Here is a 15,326-nt window from a genome sequence, read left to right as displayed (position 1 = left end):
GAAACATGGAATAATCCTGAGAAATTCGTCCTTCTCTTTAGCTTGTTGGTTTAGGAAAACTACGTCCCAATATGGTTCTCCTCGGATATAAGGCAAACTGGGGCAAGTGTGAGCGTCAGGAACTGAAGGCATACTTTAACACACTTCAGTGAGTAATGATTCTCTTTTGGCTGTTTTGTTGCCATTTATATCCTCAATTGCATAAATTTCATTATGCTCTATTTGTAAGTTTAATTTGTAGACTGATGAAAAATCAGTCCTTTCTTTTGTTTAAACATCTTCAATATTTTTTGTGAAATGCAGTTGCCTTCCTTTGAGTTGCTGAGCTCAACTTATGCGTATCTCCTGCCTTTCACAGTGAAGCTCTTGACATGTATCTTGGCGTGGCTATTTTACGTGTACCTCAAGGTCTGGATTACTCACAAATTATTGAAGATGAAGATACTCCAGTTATTATGAATGGCACAGACACAAACATCACGTCCAATGTTGACGACATGAAACGCAATCAGTCTACTGGTCAGCTTTCGCTTGGTAAGTAAATAAATATATGATGCTTTTGTGTCAGATGGAAAATTGCGATTATTAATTTTAAATATGAAATGGCTTGAACTCATTTCAGACTACTTGTGCTATTTGAAATAGGCATACTTCATCAATAGTATGCCCCATTTAAGAAGGTGCACTATGCTGTTTAGGTGTTATAAAAATGAAGGTATAGGAGTTTCAAATATTATAGATGACTGGAAATGAATTTACTACATCCCAGACTTCAGAAACATGTTGGATGCTGGAATTTTGTCATACGTTATATATCCTGTGCCCATGTTTTCCCCCTTGTTTTCGTGCTAGAAAATGTCGCCATTTTGTGATTATTTCTGAAAATGCATTATTCATTTCCCTCAACGAAATTAACATTTCAAGTAATGATGTCATTGTTGTTATTGTTGCTACTTGGTCTTACATTCAGTATTTGGTATCCATGCCACTTTGTCCTCAAGTATTTAGTACCGCACGCATTGCTTCGTAAACATATGGAATACCAAATTTACTCCTTTGATGCTTTATTCATATTTCCCATTGCTAAGTCCAACTTGTGAGAAACTGAGAAACTGGTTTCCTTAATCACAAATCCTGATTGTCATTTATTAGGAATTTTTCCTCCATCAAACTGTACTTCTAAACATAGTTAATTTTTTATTACATGTGCAGTAGGTTTTCCTAATTTTCAAGATTCAGAAGACTGATAATTAACAAGGTTGTCCTTCAGAGTTTCAAGAAATTCCCATTTCCTGTAGACTTTACAGAAGACATCTGCTTTAACATGTTGGCACAGCATTCATTATAGCATACATTGTAAGTTTGAGTTGCTCATAATAAGAATTCAGTTCACTCACTAATGTCATTCCTGCTTGAAGCAGGCACTTAGATGCTTTGTCAGTAGCATATAGTAATAGCCTTGTGAAAAACGCAGTCTCCGGAGCTATTATTTTGTGGTTTGGTAAGTCAAGGGAAATAATTATTAGTACTTGTTGTAGGACTTTGGTTACAGAAAGGCTGATTCCAGACTGTAAAACCCAAAGTTTCATTTTTGGTGTAATGCCTAAAATACTGTACATTCCATTTCCTCTTTACTAGCGTTTCATCAAAAGCCAAATTATACTGGTAATATTTACCTTACTCATTTATAGCACTAACTGTTACCATTAGAAGCAAGATAAATGACATCAAAAGCATGATCCCTTTTATAAAACCATATCCAGTCTGTCAACAACTGCACTGCACAATTATACATGTATTGTATTTGCCGTCCTTACATCGTCTGCAGTGGCACTGGTCCTTAATTAACCCTTAAAATGTTCTGAGGCAGTCAGTGTATGTAGTACTGGAATTGTTTGCATGTATCAACAATGAAATATTTCAATCATGGTCATAAATTCTTGATATAAGGAAAGGTAAACTATTTTGTGTGTTTATGCTGTTGAAGGCACCACACTAATTTAGTACTTATTTTGCCTGAGCCTCTCGATCAATATTTTGTTAAATGAGATATATTTTTTAATCACTTTTAATCCTTAGACATCAAAGTGACTTTAAACGTTTAGTATTGTCTTTTGTGTGAGAACATAGTATGAGATATCTTCTCTATTCCAATTATGATAATAGTTACAGTATCATAAATTACAGTATTATTAATAATAAATGACATTAAGTGATGTGAACACGTTGACTTGGCATGGCAATTTAATACATCTCATTTTGAAAGGTAGAACACTACTAGCTGCTGTACATTAGTATTGTGAAAATTTATGATTGTATAGAATGTGGACACTGAAGTAACAAAAAGGAATCTTTAAAAACTTTTAATCCATTAAAATTAATTTTAGGGGCTTTTGCAACCGTTCTCTGACTCAAATCTCACTCGCAAAATTTTTTGCTTGAAATGGCACTTCGACATTATGAGTCTCTGATGCAAAATGTTTATAGACACCTGTATATTTTATTTTTCGGTAGAATTCGCACAGTTTATACCAATATAGTTACAGGATATATAATGTTTGCAAAATTTGCTTGAGAATTTGAATGAAAAGAAGCTGAATTTTGAGCACCAACATGAGAATGCCTTTCAGCAACATTTTTTGTTTAATTCATTTTTTTTCAGGGTTGCTTTTATTTGGAAGAAATGATAGTTAAGTTAAATATTGCTTTCTTCTTGCTTACTTTTGGGCTGACCCTAGAAGTGGCAAAATTACTTGGTACTGTAAACTCTAATTCCCGGAGTGCTTATTACCGCGGTGGAGTTTTTTAGGTTCCCATCGTTTATTTTGAGTGTTTGCATGAATTTTCCAGCACTGGCCATTTTTCGTTTGGTTTTCTACCACGATTTATTTTTTTGTCAATTGTGTTCTGTGTGATGTCTGCGCATGCATTAAAGTGACTGTACAGATAAGTGTAACAATATAGTAGGCAGTCCCCGGTTATCGGGGGATGGGGTGTTCTTCCGTCTGTTTGCGATGGCATGACGATAACTAGAAATCGGTGATAATAGCGCCTATAGCCGAGGCTCAACACGGATAAGCAAGGATCGGCGCAGAAAATTCAGTAATCGTCATCATAAGACAAGTGCCATAAAACTGGATTGTTGATAACCGAGGCTGCCGATAACTGGATGCTGCCTGTACGTATTTGGAAACTAGTTTTCAGTCATGTCTGTCAAAGCAATTTAGGACTTAAGTCCAAATGTTGAGAGGAGGTCAGTGGACTCCGTGCAAGTTAAAATTGAGATGGTGAGACTGAATGGTGTAAGCATCAGCTACAACTGGAGGAGAGGAAATGCTTCTGATCACAGACCATGTATTGAATAGGAAAGATGGTTCTGAATAGGTTTCATGTTTAAAATTTGAATTTCACTGTTTTTGATGATCGTAGTCCACATTCAAGAGTTAGTCATTGTTCGAATATGGTGATGTGTAGTTGAACTTGGCAAGGGTGATTGGTTTTTGGCTTAGAAGAAGGACCTATTTATGAATCTTTTTAGTTACTATATTAGTAGGTAAATTGTGAAGAATTTGGGTTTGTTTTATATGTTTGTTTGCCAGTTTATATTCATTGAATCAGAGTTTCAGTTGTCATCATTCAGTTGAACATAGAACCAAGGAATAGTTTGTAGAGATGGCTTTGGAATACATAGTACATCTTTAAATTTTAGGTTATAAAAGAAATAAAGTATAATACTGAGTAATTGAGTCGTAGATTTTTATTATGACAGACGCTGTAGCGATGATTTTTTAGTCATTTATTGCAATAAAAGGACTTTAACAAATTTATCACTATACGTACTATACTTATTTATCACTACGTATATGTACTATACTGTCACTGACATACATATTTTGGGAAAATAGTGTGAACTAAGTATGTACAGATAGGATTACGATGACAGTTATTATCTGAATTGAGTAGATTTATAAAAAGGAAATTTTTAGTGTGGAGGGGATGTGACTTTGAAGAAATTTATCAAAACTCACCACAGATCCATCATCTGTTAAATAAATTAGAAGGAGAATTTTATTTAGAGTACATTAGGTTTTAGTTTTAGTGGATATGAAAGTTTAGTTAACATTCTGCAGACAAATAACTTTAAAATATGGATGTTTTATTGTTGAAAATGGTTACTAGCAATAGAAGTAATAACCATAACTTTTTATTAAGAAATGCATCAGTAAAAATGATTGCCATGTGTTTTATTACTTGTCAGATATTTGGTAGCTTGTTTAGTTTTGAATTGATGTAAGTCATTCCATAGATAAAGCTGAATTGTTAAATTCCATTGTTGACAATGCATGTGGTTGTCGTCCTTCTTTTCATGGTGATGAGCTGTTTGAAAGCATCATAATTCATCAAAAGATGTGTAGCTTTTAATTTGACCTTTATGTCTGTGTCATTCAAGAACAGTTGATTTTCACCTGCTTATTCTCTACAGCATTATAATTTGATGTTATGAAATTCAATGTTATATCGTAAGGTAATTGTTTTCTTTCATGTTGTGGAAGGTGAAATGAGTTATATGAAATTAAACACTGGATTTAGTTTTTTTCTTATATAAACTGTGTAAGTGAAAAGTTGCAAGTATATTTTCCTTGTTTATGTAATGAGTAATCCAAGAAGTTTTTCATTATTAGTTAGAATATTGTCACAGTGAATATTATATATTCAAATTTGCATAAAGGATACATTGATTTAGAACCTAGTTCATCTACAACATATTCTTGTATATAACAGTTTTATTTCCTTATCTTTTGAGTTAATTTTTTTGTTTATCTTCATAATTATTTCAAGTTTATTGCTTTGCAGTGCATTACTTGTAGTAGTCATGAACGCAAAGTCACAGATAATTTTACGTGTTTAGTTTTCGTAGTGATTAAATATCAGTACATGATATGCTTGCAAAAAAAGCCTTAAAAAGAAATGAATTGAATTGCAATATTTTTACAGGTTAACTAGAAGTGATTCACTGCACTAGATGAACATTATAACATATACTTGACAGGTTTTTACTATGCTGAGACCAGTTAAGACACCAAATGCCAATTACAATTGTAGAATTTATTTGCTTGTGAGACACCAATCTTACTGAACTGTCAGAATCAGAATGTATATTGTTTTTGAAGTACGATAGTTTTTGTGGATAACTTTGCTTTCTAGAATAGAGAACAGATCAGTCAATTTGTAATTCGAGTTATATTTTGTGGGTATTAACTTTGGTGTTTTTGCTGGCAAGTGGTGGAGATTTGCTCTTTAAAAAAAGAGAATTAGAGCTGTGAATAACACCAGTAAAACATTTCTCTTTTGTCTCCCTTCCCATGCCATCAGTGTTTAGGAGGAAGAAAATACGACAGAGTGGGCGAGGTATTTTGGAAAGTATTAAGATCTTGCCCTCTCTTAGGAAGTAATAGTAGTGTTTATCCACTCATCCAAATGCACGGGTGGCTCCCACTATCTTATGAATTAATAGTTGATGTTGGTTCGATTTTTTATTTTACGAATTATGGACTGTCTGTAATTTTGTTTCTTGTAGGTTATTTTATTTTTTTGGCTGTGTTGTCATATATTAATCTTGAGATCAACTTTGGTGGCAGAACCCTGCGTAGATATTTGTGTTTTCTCTGTCTGTGTTTAGAGACAAGATACACCTTACACACATAAGTATACGGATCATGTTAGAAATTCAAGTATAGTATTTCTGTTGCTGGCATAAGTGATATCCATAGTCTTGAGATTTTCTACCAAAATTTGTTTCTTGGGTTTATTTCATCATTAGGAAGGTCAGATAAAATAATAGCTGTATTTGCATGTTAATGCGGTCAGCAGTTACTGGGAGAACTTCAAGTTTCAATATTTATAGGCTAATCTTAAAGATCATTAGACCTGTAATTTATTTTTCCTAAATATATAGATTAATTTATCATATATCAAACTTTTACTAGAGGTCTGTACATGTATTACCAAAATTAATTAATACTTTTTTTTTTCCTAAATAACTTTCCTCTGATCATTTTAATGTTATTAAACTAAATAACTTTCCTCTGATCATTTTAATGTTACTAAACTTCAATTTCAAAAAAATTGCTAATTGAATTTTTCTTGCATTCATGTTTTTTTTTTTTTTTAAATAACTCCCCAAATAAAATTTTCATTTAGTGAGAGGACACATCAGCTCTCTGGAATGTAACAGATGTATTCTAGTAAGTACTCTATTGTAAAGTTTGTAGGAATGCTAGAAATACTCGTACCATATTTATATAATTTGGGGGCCTCTTTTCTGTGTTAGATTCTGGAAACATCACATGAAAGTACTTGTACACATATGAAGAGAATATGTTCTCAAAATGCATGCAAAATATCCTGGCAGATTTCTGAAAATTTTGGGCTACAGTATCGTCAATTTAATAACCACATCAGGATTGACAGAAATTTCCTGTCATTATAAATGACCATCTTTGCTCAAAATAATATCAGAAATGATCCCTTCTGTTCATATATGTCCTGGGATTCTAGTAGTTAGTAGTTTAAGAAGTGACGGGTTAAAGCAAGCTCAGCAACTTGAAAACATTGTACTTAATGATTTTCACTTTATGTTGTAATTAGGAACATACATGACGACAGCATATGTCATCAGTCAAGCGTTGCAATGTTGCCATTATAGAGCAGGGTTTGGCCATCACTGTGATCAGTCTAATTTTGCTGAAGCAGTGGTCTTTATTAGAACAGTGTAGGTATAAAAAATCAATATAAAAAAATAGAATAATTGTGTTAGCATTTCTAAGTGCATGTGTCAATTGCTCAGGTGGAGCAAAGCAGTACTAACTAAATGTTTATACTATTCTCTTTTTTTTTTATTCAGAAATTGACATAATTATGGGCAATAGTAGTTAGTTGCAGTAGTAGTTGGATTATTAATTAGAGGCCGGCTGTATGTTAGTAAATGCTCGAGATGTTTCGTTGATAGTTTTACATGTATTGAAACACTTCAGCAGTTGATCTGTTGTTTTCTTCTTCTTTTTTCACAGGGGTATAATAAGTTTCAGTTCTGTCATTATTGTAGTGGTATCCAACATGGTATAATTGTCTCGCTCATTTTGTGTACTCCTTCCATGGCTTTACATTTTGATGTACAGGTGCAATATGACCCCACACACTAATTTCCAGAAAAACAAAGTCAAAGTTAAAAGAACTGTCTGCTGTGATCCTTTACATGTGCTCTGTTTTTAAACCTTGTAGCTTTATGTACGTACAGTATATACTGTTTACAGTACGTAGTTGCTTTCGGTAGACTTCAGTGTATGATCTTGAGAGACTGTATCTCTACCCTTGAATAAATTCCAGATGATAATGCCAGCGAAGCATCAACACCCCCAGGATCTCCAAAAGCAGGGAGGACGGCTGGCACAGACGATGCAGCTGGTGACAGTGCCATGAAGCGTACGACCATCTATTGCCGATCTGTACCGCGGACCGGGTGGTGTTGAACTCAGCAAAGAGGTCCTCACCAATATCACAATGTTCAAACGCAAACAAAAGAAGGCAAGGTTTACGGGTTTTGTACCTATTGAACAAAGTCCTGGATGTGAATGTTAAAAAATCTATTGGCATTTTTCTATCAAGTTTCATGAAGTTGCCTTGACTTCAGTTTTACCGAACTATAATTTTTGAAAGGAACCTTACCTCTCCATTATATTGCTTTTACTAATAGCCACCAGTGGTAAAAGCTATATAATGGAGAGGTACTTAAAAAAATAAATCTTAAATTAAGTAACGCACCTATACATTCTTTCACATTACTGTTTTTTTATCGCGATAAAATAGGATATTGCAATACACCCCCTGAACACCTGAACTAGCCCTGGTCACTTACCAGCCCGAACCATCATTTATTAAAAATTTACCAAATCTTTGGTTAAAATAAACGATCAGTGTTGCCAATCTTCTGGCAAACACCTCGTTACCTAGTTACCAGCCCACCACCGCTAGTAGCCCTGCCTCACGGGCCGGTCACACCTGCCCTCTCACGTCAATTCACTTATCGTTCGCGTGGAGTACAGATGTATCCACAGCGAACTCCTTTTTGGTCTTGCCGGCCTTCATCTTTGCACCTTTGATTTGATTGAATTTGGTGACGAATTACGCATCCCTTTGGATAACGGTTGGATTGCTCTTAATACCTTGTCATTAGACATTGATTCTGCAAAGGAAGAAACGACACAGGCTACGACAACGACTACTGCATCCTCGGCCACGACATCACAGAAAACGACGAGCGGAAGTTCAACAACGTATCGTCTTTGCCAACAATGCAAGAAGAGGATGAGTACTCTATGACACGATAGTCATTCCTTATGCGTAAATTGTAGGCCTGTTCAATATAATGTAAAGACCAGATGTTTGGAATGTCAGAGTGGTCTTTGGACCAGATGTTAGGGTATCTCAAACATAGGAAAGGTCTCGTATTAAGAAGTAACTGTAGGCAGGAAGAGACTAACGTAGATCAAGATAAAGACTTAGAGACAGTGCTCTTTAAGAGACTTGAGAGTACGCTGACATCGAGTATGACATCTCTGTTACCGATTTTATGTCAAGATTATGCGAGGATAGATCGAGCAATAGGGATACTGAAATTACTAATCGTTCTGTTCCAGCTCCCCTGCCTGTTCCAGAATCAGCCCTAACCGGTGCTGGGGGTTATGGGGATCCGCAAGCCCACGGGCAGGATCCGCCGTCCCCCCTGGCGCGGAGCAGGCAGTGTTTGGCAGCAGATCCCCTTCCCCCGATGACATCTCTGTTACCGATTTTAGGTCAAGATTATGTGAGGATAGATCGAGCAATAGGGATACTGAAATTACTAATCGTTCTTTTCCAGCTCCCCTGCCTGTTCCAGAATCAGCCCTAAGCCGGTGCTTGGGGGTTATGGGGATCCGCAAGCCACGGCAGGATCCGCCGTCCCCCTGGCGCGGAGCAGGCAGTGTTGGCAGCAGATTCCCCTTCCCTCGATGTGTAAGTTCTCAGGATGATAAAAACTTAGGTCAGATATAGACGAGTAGGGATAATAGGCTACATAGTGTTTAGTTTAGGAAGAGAAGTGCAGGCTTCTTCGGGTCGGTTTTCTATTAAAAGTAGTAGTTTTTAGAGGCACAGTGTCCTTAGAGCATCTTTAGGCTTTTTCCTGCTTCGAGTTCCTTGCATCAGAAGCTTTTAGGCCAGGGTTGGTCTTTCAGATATGCTCCTTCGTCTTTTAAGTACTTTTCCTCTACGTATACGATACGATACTTGTTAATATCAACTAATTCTCCGTTCAATGCATATTGACTTACGATATTCAGTATGAAAGAGAAATCGAATAAAATTAACTACGGTTAGCCTAGTGTTTCACGATGATATATCGTATGCATATTCAGTAGCCTAGCCTAACCTAAAGTATTCGCTGTACAACATATCGGTAGTTATTTTTATATTGGCTAACGCTGTAGGCTTAAGGCTTCTTGACTTCGGATAATTTAATACAGGTGTAATTGAAAACGAACGAGAATCGATCTGAGGATAATTAATATGAATGTAATCGACAGAATGAAGATCGGATTCTGTCCGATCTAAAGCATTATAATTGTATTATGTGTATCATCATATTGGCGTAGTATAAAACACTAAACTCGGCAGTCATTCACGCTGGAATCAGCGGATGACGAATACGGGTTTGCGTCGCCGTATCCATCTCATTCTCTCCTGATTGACTAAAATGACTAACGTAACAACACTCACTTATGCCAAGTTTGTACAAACGTCTTAAAGGAGACGTGTCTTCAACTATGTTGACATTTAATATAGTCAATGACGTATCTATCTTGGGCATATAATCAGATGTCAGATATAAGGAATTTGTATGTATGACGTCTTCATACGTTTAACAGACTATTGCAGTCAGTATTTGCATTGAGGTTATGTCATTACAGTTACAATTATTACCAGTCGTATTATCAAATTACAATGACAAACTGAAATTAATATTAGGCCTAATAAAGTTAATTTAATTACCTTTGAAAATATTTTATTACTTTTCAATTAAATTACAATTACACTAGCTTGTCGTCAAACAGCACTATTGTAGGGAGGTGTGGTTTAGACAGACAAGGATGCCGGCTAGTCTATTTTTTTTTTCTCCTTGGCTTCAGATTCAACCATATCACTTGGTCTCGGCTAATGTTTTTGTCCTTAGTTAGCATATTAATGAATATCTGGATACTTAACTTAGTAACGAAGTCATACTGTTCGTTTTTTTTTTTTTTTTTACTTACGATGTAATTTAAAGACCAAAATTGACTGATACGTCTCATTGGAAGCTAGTTTTTCCCTCGGGTTAGATAGATGGCGTTAAATTTAGGATTCCGTTCGTTTTTCACTCGTTTTCAATGAGGTATTACGAAACCTTAACACTTTATATACGTTATTAATCCTTTGTCTGTGTGAAAACAACAGTAATGAGGCTCTTTCATGCTATTAGTTTCTTTTACCACGGCTGCGTTGGAAAAAAATTCATACATAACGCTCGGGACTTCTGTCCAGGTTGCTGATGAACGTAATTTTGCCTTATTAGCTTCAGCTGCATTTATAACATGATTACAGTAATTACCTTGTCCTACGCGGATGAATACAATAACGGATGTTGCTATCGGATTCGATTACTGTCACACGCTGATCAATACAATAAATTAATGTTGTTATAGGAGTCGATCGCATTAGCAACAAGTTCTCGTTCGGTTGTTCATAGCTGTACGGAGTTATAAGAGTGTTATCGTTAAGATAATACCCTTTTAACTTGCTGAAATTTTGCGGAGGTGGAGATATTAGACGATCGTAATTTCTCTCTCTCTCTCTCTTTTTTTCCCTGATTTTATCTCTCTCTCTTTTCCCTGATTTTATCTCTCTCTCTTTTTCCCGATTTTATATTCTCTCTTTATTCTAGAACGATTGTGTTTCTCTCTCTCTCTCTCTCTCTCTCTCTCTCGTCTCTCTCTCTCTCTCTCTCTCTCTCTCTCACTTTTCTGATTCATATTCTCTCCATATTCTCTCATCCTATTTTCCACGCTCTCCTAACACTGGACTCATTGTGCAACAGAGTTTTCTTCCTTTTCACACCTTTTCAAACTTTCTCAATTTCCCTTCAGCGCTGACTGACCTCATAGGTCCCAATACTCGGCCTTTGGCCTAAATTCTATTTTTAAACCCAACAATCTTGCTGTCTGAGTTAGTATTAGAGTAGGGAGCGAATATTCGGAATATGTATAAGGTATTCATGATATGATATATCACAAGAGGATTTTAAGTATTAGGAAAGATAGGAAAGAACATGTCTGGGTCTATCTGAGGGTATTCTTCCAAGTGCCAACCAGGCAGAGTACACACAGGCAGGTACAACACTACAAGAGAGGACATCACTACGATCGACGACACCGTTGTCTCCTCCGTACATGAGAGGCCTAAGGCCACATGGGAGGTCTTCAGTTTCCCTCCATACATGAGAGGCCGAGAGCCACATGGGAGGTCTTCAGATTCCCTCCATACATGAGAGCCGAGAGCCACATGAGGTCTTCAGATTCCCTCCATACAGAGAGGCCGAGAGCCACATGGGAGGTCTTCAGTTTTTCCTCTACTCAGGTGAGGCACATAGCCAGCTGAGAGGAAACAGTTTGTATCCCTTCCGCACTCAATGAGTTGAACCTTAGGGTAGAGGTGCAGGGAGTTTTTCCCTCCACACATGGCAGGCCTAAAAGGCCACACATGGGAGATTAGCTTGGACGAGTGACAAATGAACTTGAGACTGACTCGCGTACTCAATTATATTGACTGACAACTAGTACAGTGGAGGGCCGGGCAGATTTGATTCCCCACCTCCAAATTAATGTTGTTAATCGGCTAGTTCAGGTGTTCAGGGGGTGTATTGCAATATGAAGTTTTTATTGTAAACTAATATTGTAATACCTACTGAACACCTGAATGATTCCCACCCTCCTCCCCTCTCATACAGAGTTATTGAGTTATGATTGACGTGAGCAGGGCGGTGTGACCGGCCCGTGAGGCAGGGCTACTAGCGGTGGGCTGGTAACTAGGTAACGAGGGTGTTTGCCAGGAGATTGGCAACACTGATCGTTTATTTTAACCAAAGATTTGGTAAATTTTTTTTAATAAATGATGGTTCGGGCTGGTAAGTGACCAGGGGGGCTAGTTCAGGTGTTCAGGTAGGTATTACAATATTAGTTTTACAATAAAAACTTCATTTTCCTTCCAGGGTACAATTGACGTGTGGTGGCTGTATGACGATGGTGGTTTGACTCTGTTGTTGCCATACATCCTTACTACAAGATCACAGTGGTCAGGATGCAAGCTACGAGTGTTTGCTTTAGCTAACCGAAAGGATGAGCTCGACATGGAACAGAGAAGGTAGGAAGCACAACAGGATTTTTCTTGCTGTCACTTCATGTGTGACAAGCCAAGGTGATATATAAATACTTACAAAATTGTAGCTTTTAAACTTTACTAGGCCTCAGTGTAATAGTATCGTGCCATATAAAAGACTTCGTTTTGTGCAAGGGTGATTTTCCATGTTTACAGTGACTACAATATTCTTATACTGTTATTGTAAAAAATGCTTACCCATTTCTTATTGAAATTATTTTACTGCAGATATAATTTCAATTTACCACTAATTCACATATTGCCATTCTTGAAAAATGCATTATTGACATGATTATTATTTTGTATGTTAGTACTTTTCTGAAGTAATAGTACTTGATTCCTCTTCGCATACGTAATACTTCGTGTTGACCTTAATATCTCCCTTTCAGTATGGCAAATTTGTTGGCCAAGTTCCGTATCGACTACAGTGATGTCATCGTTATCCCAGACGTTGCAAAGAAGGCAGCAGAATCCTCTAGGATGGAATTCGATAAGTTAATTGAGGACTTCAAAACAAAGAGCAGCGAAGAGATCTCTAAAGAAAACGAAGGCAAGTGTTAATTTTCTTGTAAATATTATTGCCCATGGTATACCTTGACCTAAAAACTTGCCAGGACCAAGAAATAAATGCATTTATTAAAATTTTTTCTCACATATGTATTTAAATCAATATATCTACAGGGCTACTCATCAGTGAAGCAGAACTCCTGGGTCAGCGTGAGAAAACCAATCGTCATATTCGTCTCCGTGAATTATTACTTGAGAATTCAAAGGATGCGTCCTTGGTTGTCATGTAAGTTTTTTTTGTATAAACATTTTTTTTTAAATGCTCCCCATGAGCAGCACATGATTACAAATTGATATATTAGTGTAGCGAGATGTTTAGTATAACCATTTGTTTGCTTTATCAGAAACCCATTTCTTATAATCAAAATACTTCAGTCTCCCATACAGTGTATAAGCCTCTTATTTTATTCATATGCTTTGCTCTCGGCTACCTGGCCATAAATGAAAAATGCATAACCAGTTGAAGAATTCAGTATTCAAAATCATCATCACAGAATGTTCCCATAGATTTTGTTTTTAACTAACACCACTCCAGTCTGGGTATCAAGTGTTTAAAATAGTCATTTTTGACGAAGTCCATGAAATTCTATAAAAATCCAGTAAAATGTGATAATTATAGGCATAAACATAGACTGAAGCATTAGAATATATGGATAATACTAAAGATTTTTCTTCTACAATGATTTCCATTACAGAAGATATAAAAACAGCCCTTCATTTGCAAATATCAGGGTTAAGTGCCTATGCGCATTATGAATTTGCATGCTGTACATCATCTTTAAATTTTATAAATAAATATATTTTTCTCCTATTTTACCTTTCCAGGACTCTGCCATGCCACGTAAGAGCTCAGTATCAGCTCCGCTCTACATGGCCTGGATAGAGACACTCACGAGAGACATGCCTCCGTTCCTTCTCATTCGTGGTAACCAGACTTCTGTCTTGACATTCTACTGTTAAGACAGGGTTACAATGCATTAGTGATAGCTAGTATTTTTGGTAACAAGAGATTGTGTCAATGCACAAATTACTATGCTGGGTATGGTAATGGAATCAATAGACTAATGTTTACGCTGCTTTGTATACAGACTCATATACTAAATACTTTTAGCAGGGAAAGTATTGTTCTTTTATACTTTAATACTACAGTTTCGCAGGAAGGCTTGATTTGTACAGTCTAATTATGTAGACTGGTACAGGTGTACCTGTGACATATTAAGAATGGATATGCCTGGATAGGTAGATTAATCAACCTTCTTAAAATTGTGTAAATTTTGTTAGCAGTTTTTATGTATTGCTCATATAGTATTCACATTGTGAAACTCAATTTGCAAAGTGGTGAATCATCATGTTAACAATTAGCATTACAATAAGGCACTTTATTTTCTCAAAAGATTTAGTTGTGGATGGCCACATCATGAAAAAAAAATGTGAGATAATCTTTTGTAAGTGGTTATAACCCTTACTACCAAACACATTTACAGTTACATTTGTCTTCCAGTGAACAGTTGTTTTGATACTGAGGGAATAATTCAGGTGTAACAGAGTAGTTTTTTTTTTTTTTGGATGGTAACACTTTAGAGAAGTTGCTTGTTATAGTTTAGTGCCATTACTTTTAATCTCTTGAACTTTTTTTGAGTAGTGTAGACTAACTATAGCATTTATATCATCACCATTACTTAGAAGGCAGTGTTGCACAAAATTTCATCCAAGCAATTATCTAATATTTCATATCATTTCATATTGTGATCATTTTGCAAAATTTTGTCGCATTTTATGAATCATGTCATAATTCTTCACTTATATTGTTGAGAAATGCTTTTAGTTTTTGACAGACAATTCAGGCTTACTGAGGTCTTGTATGGGGCTTGTTTTAGCATTTAAGTGGACAATTACCTTCCGCATTTCATGTACTACTTCCAGTTTTTTTATATTTTAGACAAACTGTAGCATAGCAAAGGTTTTTTTTATTTACAATGCATTATGATACTCCTACATTCCTTTCTGTGTTCTTGTTTTTTGTTCGTACGTCCTGCACATTCCACCTTTTGAAGGAAATAACTAACAGTTTTGTGTAAAACAAGTCATGATTGTTATTAAACATTACCATGAGAAAATCAATGCAAAATGGAATTTAATATAATGCTTGGCATTAGTGCCTTACTGGTCAATTGCATAACTACAAATCTACTAGAGACATTTAAAATACAAATACAGTATACCGATTTGGTATCTGCTGTTTATGACAAATTGTG

The 15,326-nt window shown here is 36.0% G+C and overlaps 1 protein-coding gene and 1 pseudogene across 1 annotated transcript in view; one reads left to right on the top strand and one right to left on the bottom strand.

The window, feature by feature from the left end:
- LOC135217234 (bumetanide-sensitive sodium-(potassium)-chloride cotransporter-like) overlaps nt 1-15,326 on the bottom strand; it is a 102,909-nt gene that overhangs the window by 34,450 nt on the left and 53,133 nt on the right. The window lies entirely within an intron of this gene.
- On the top strand, nt 33-13,769 carry LOC135217237 (bumetanide-sensitive sodium-(potassium)-chloride cotransporter-like; annotated as a pseudogene).

Source organism: Macrobrachium nipponense, chromosome 7, assembly GCF_015104395.2.
Source record: "Macrobrachium nipponense isolate FS-2020 chromosome 7, ASM1510439v2, whole genome shotgun sequence".
Taxonomy (NCBI): domain Eukaryota; kingdom Metazoa; phylum Arthropoda; class Malacostraca; order Decapoda; family Palaemonidae; genus Macrobrachium; species Macrobrachium nipponense.
The sequence above is the reverse complement of the archived record's forward strand: the minus strand, read 5'-3'. Positions and strand labels throughout refer to the sequence as shown.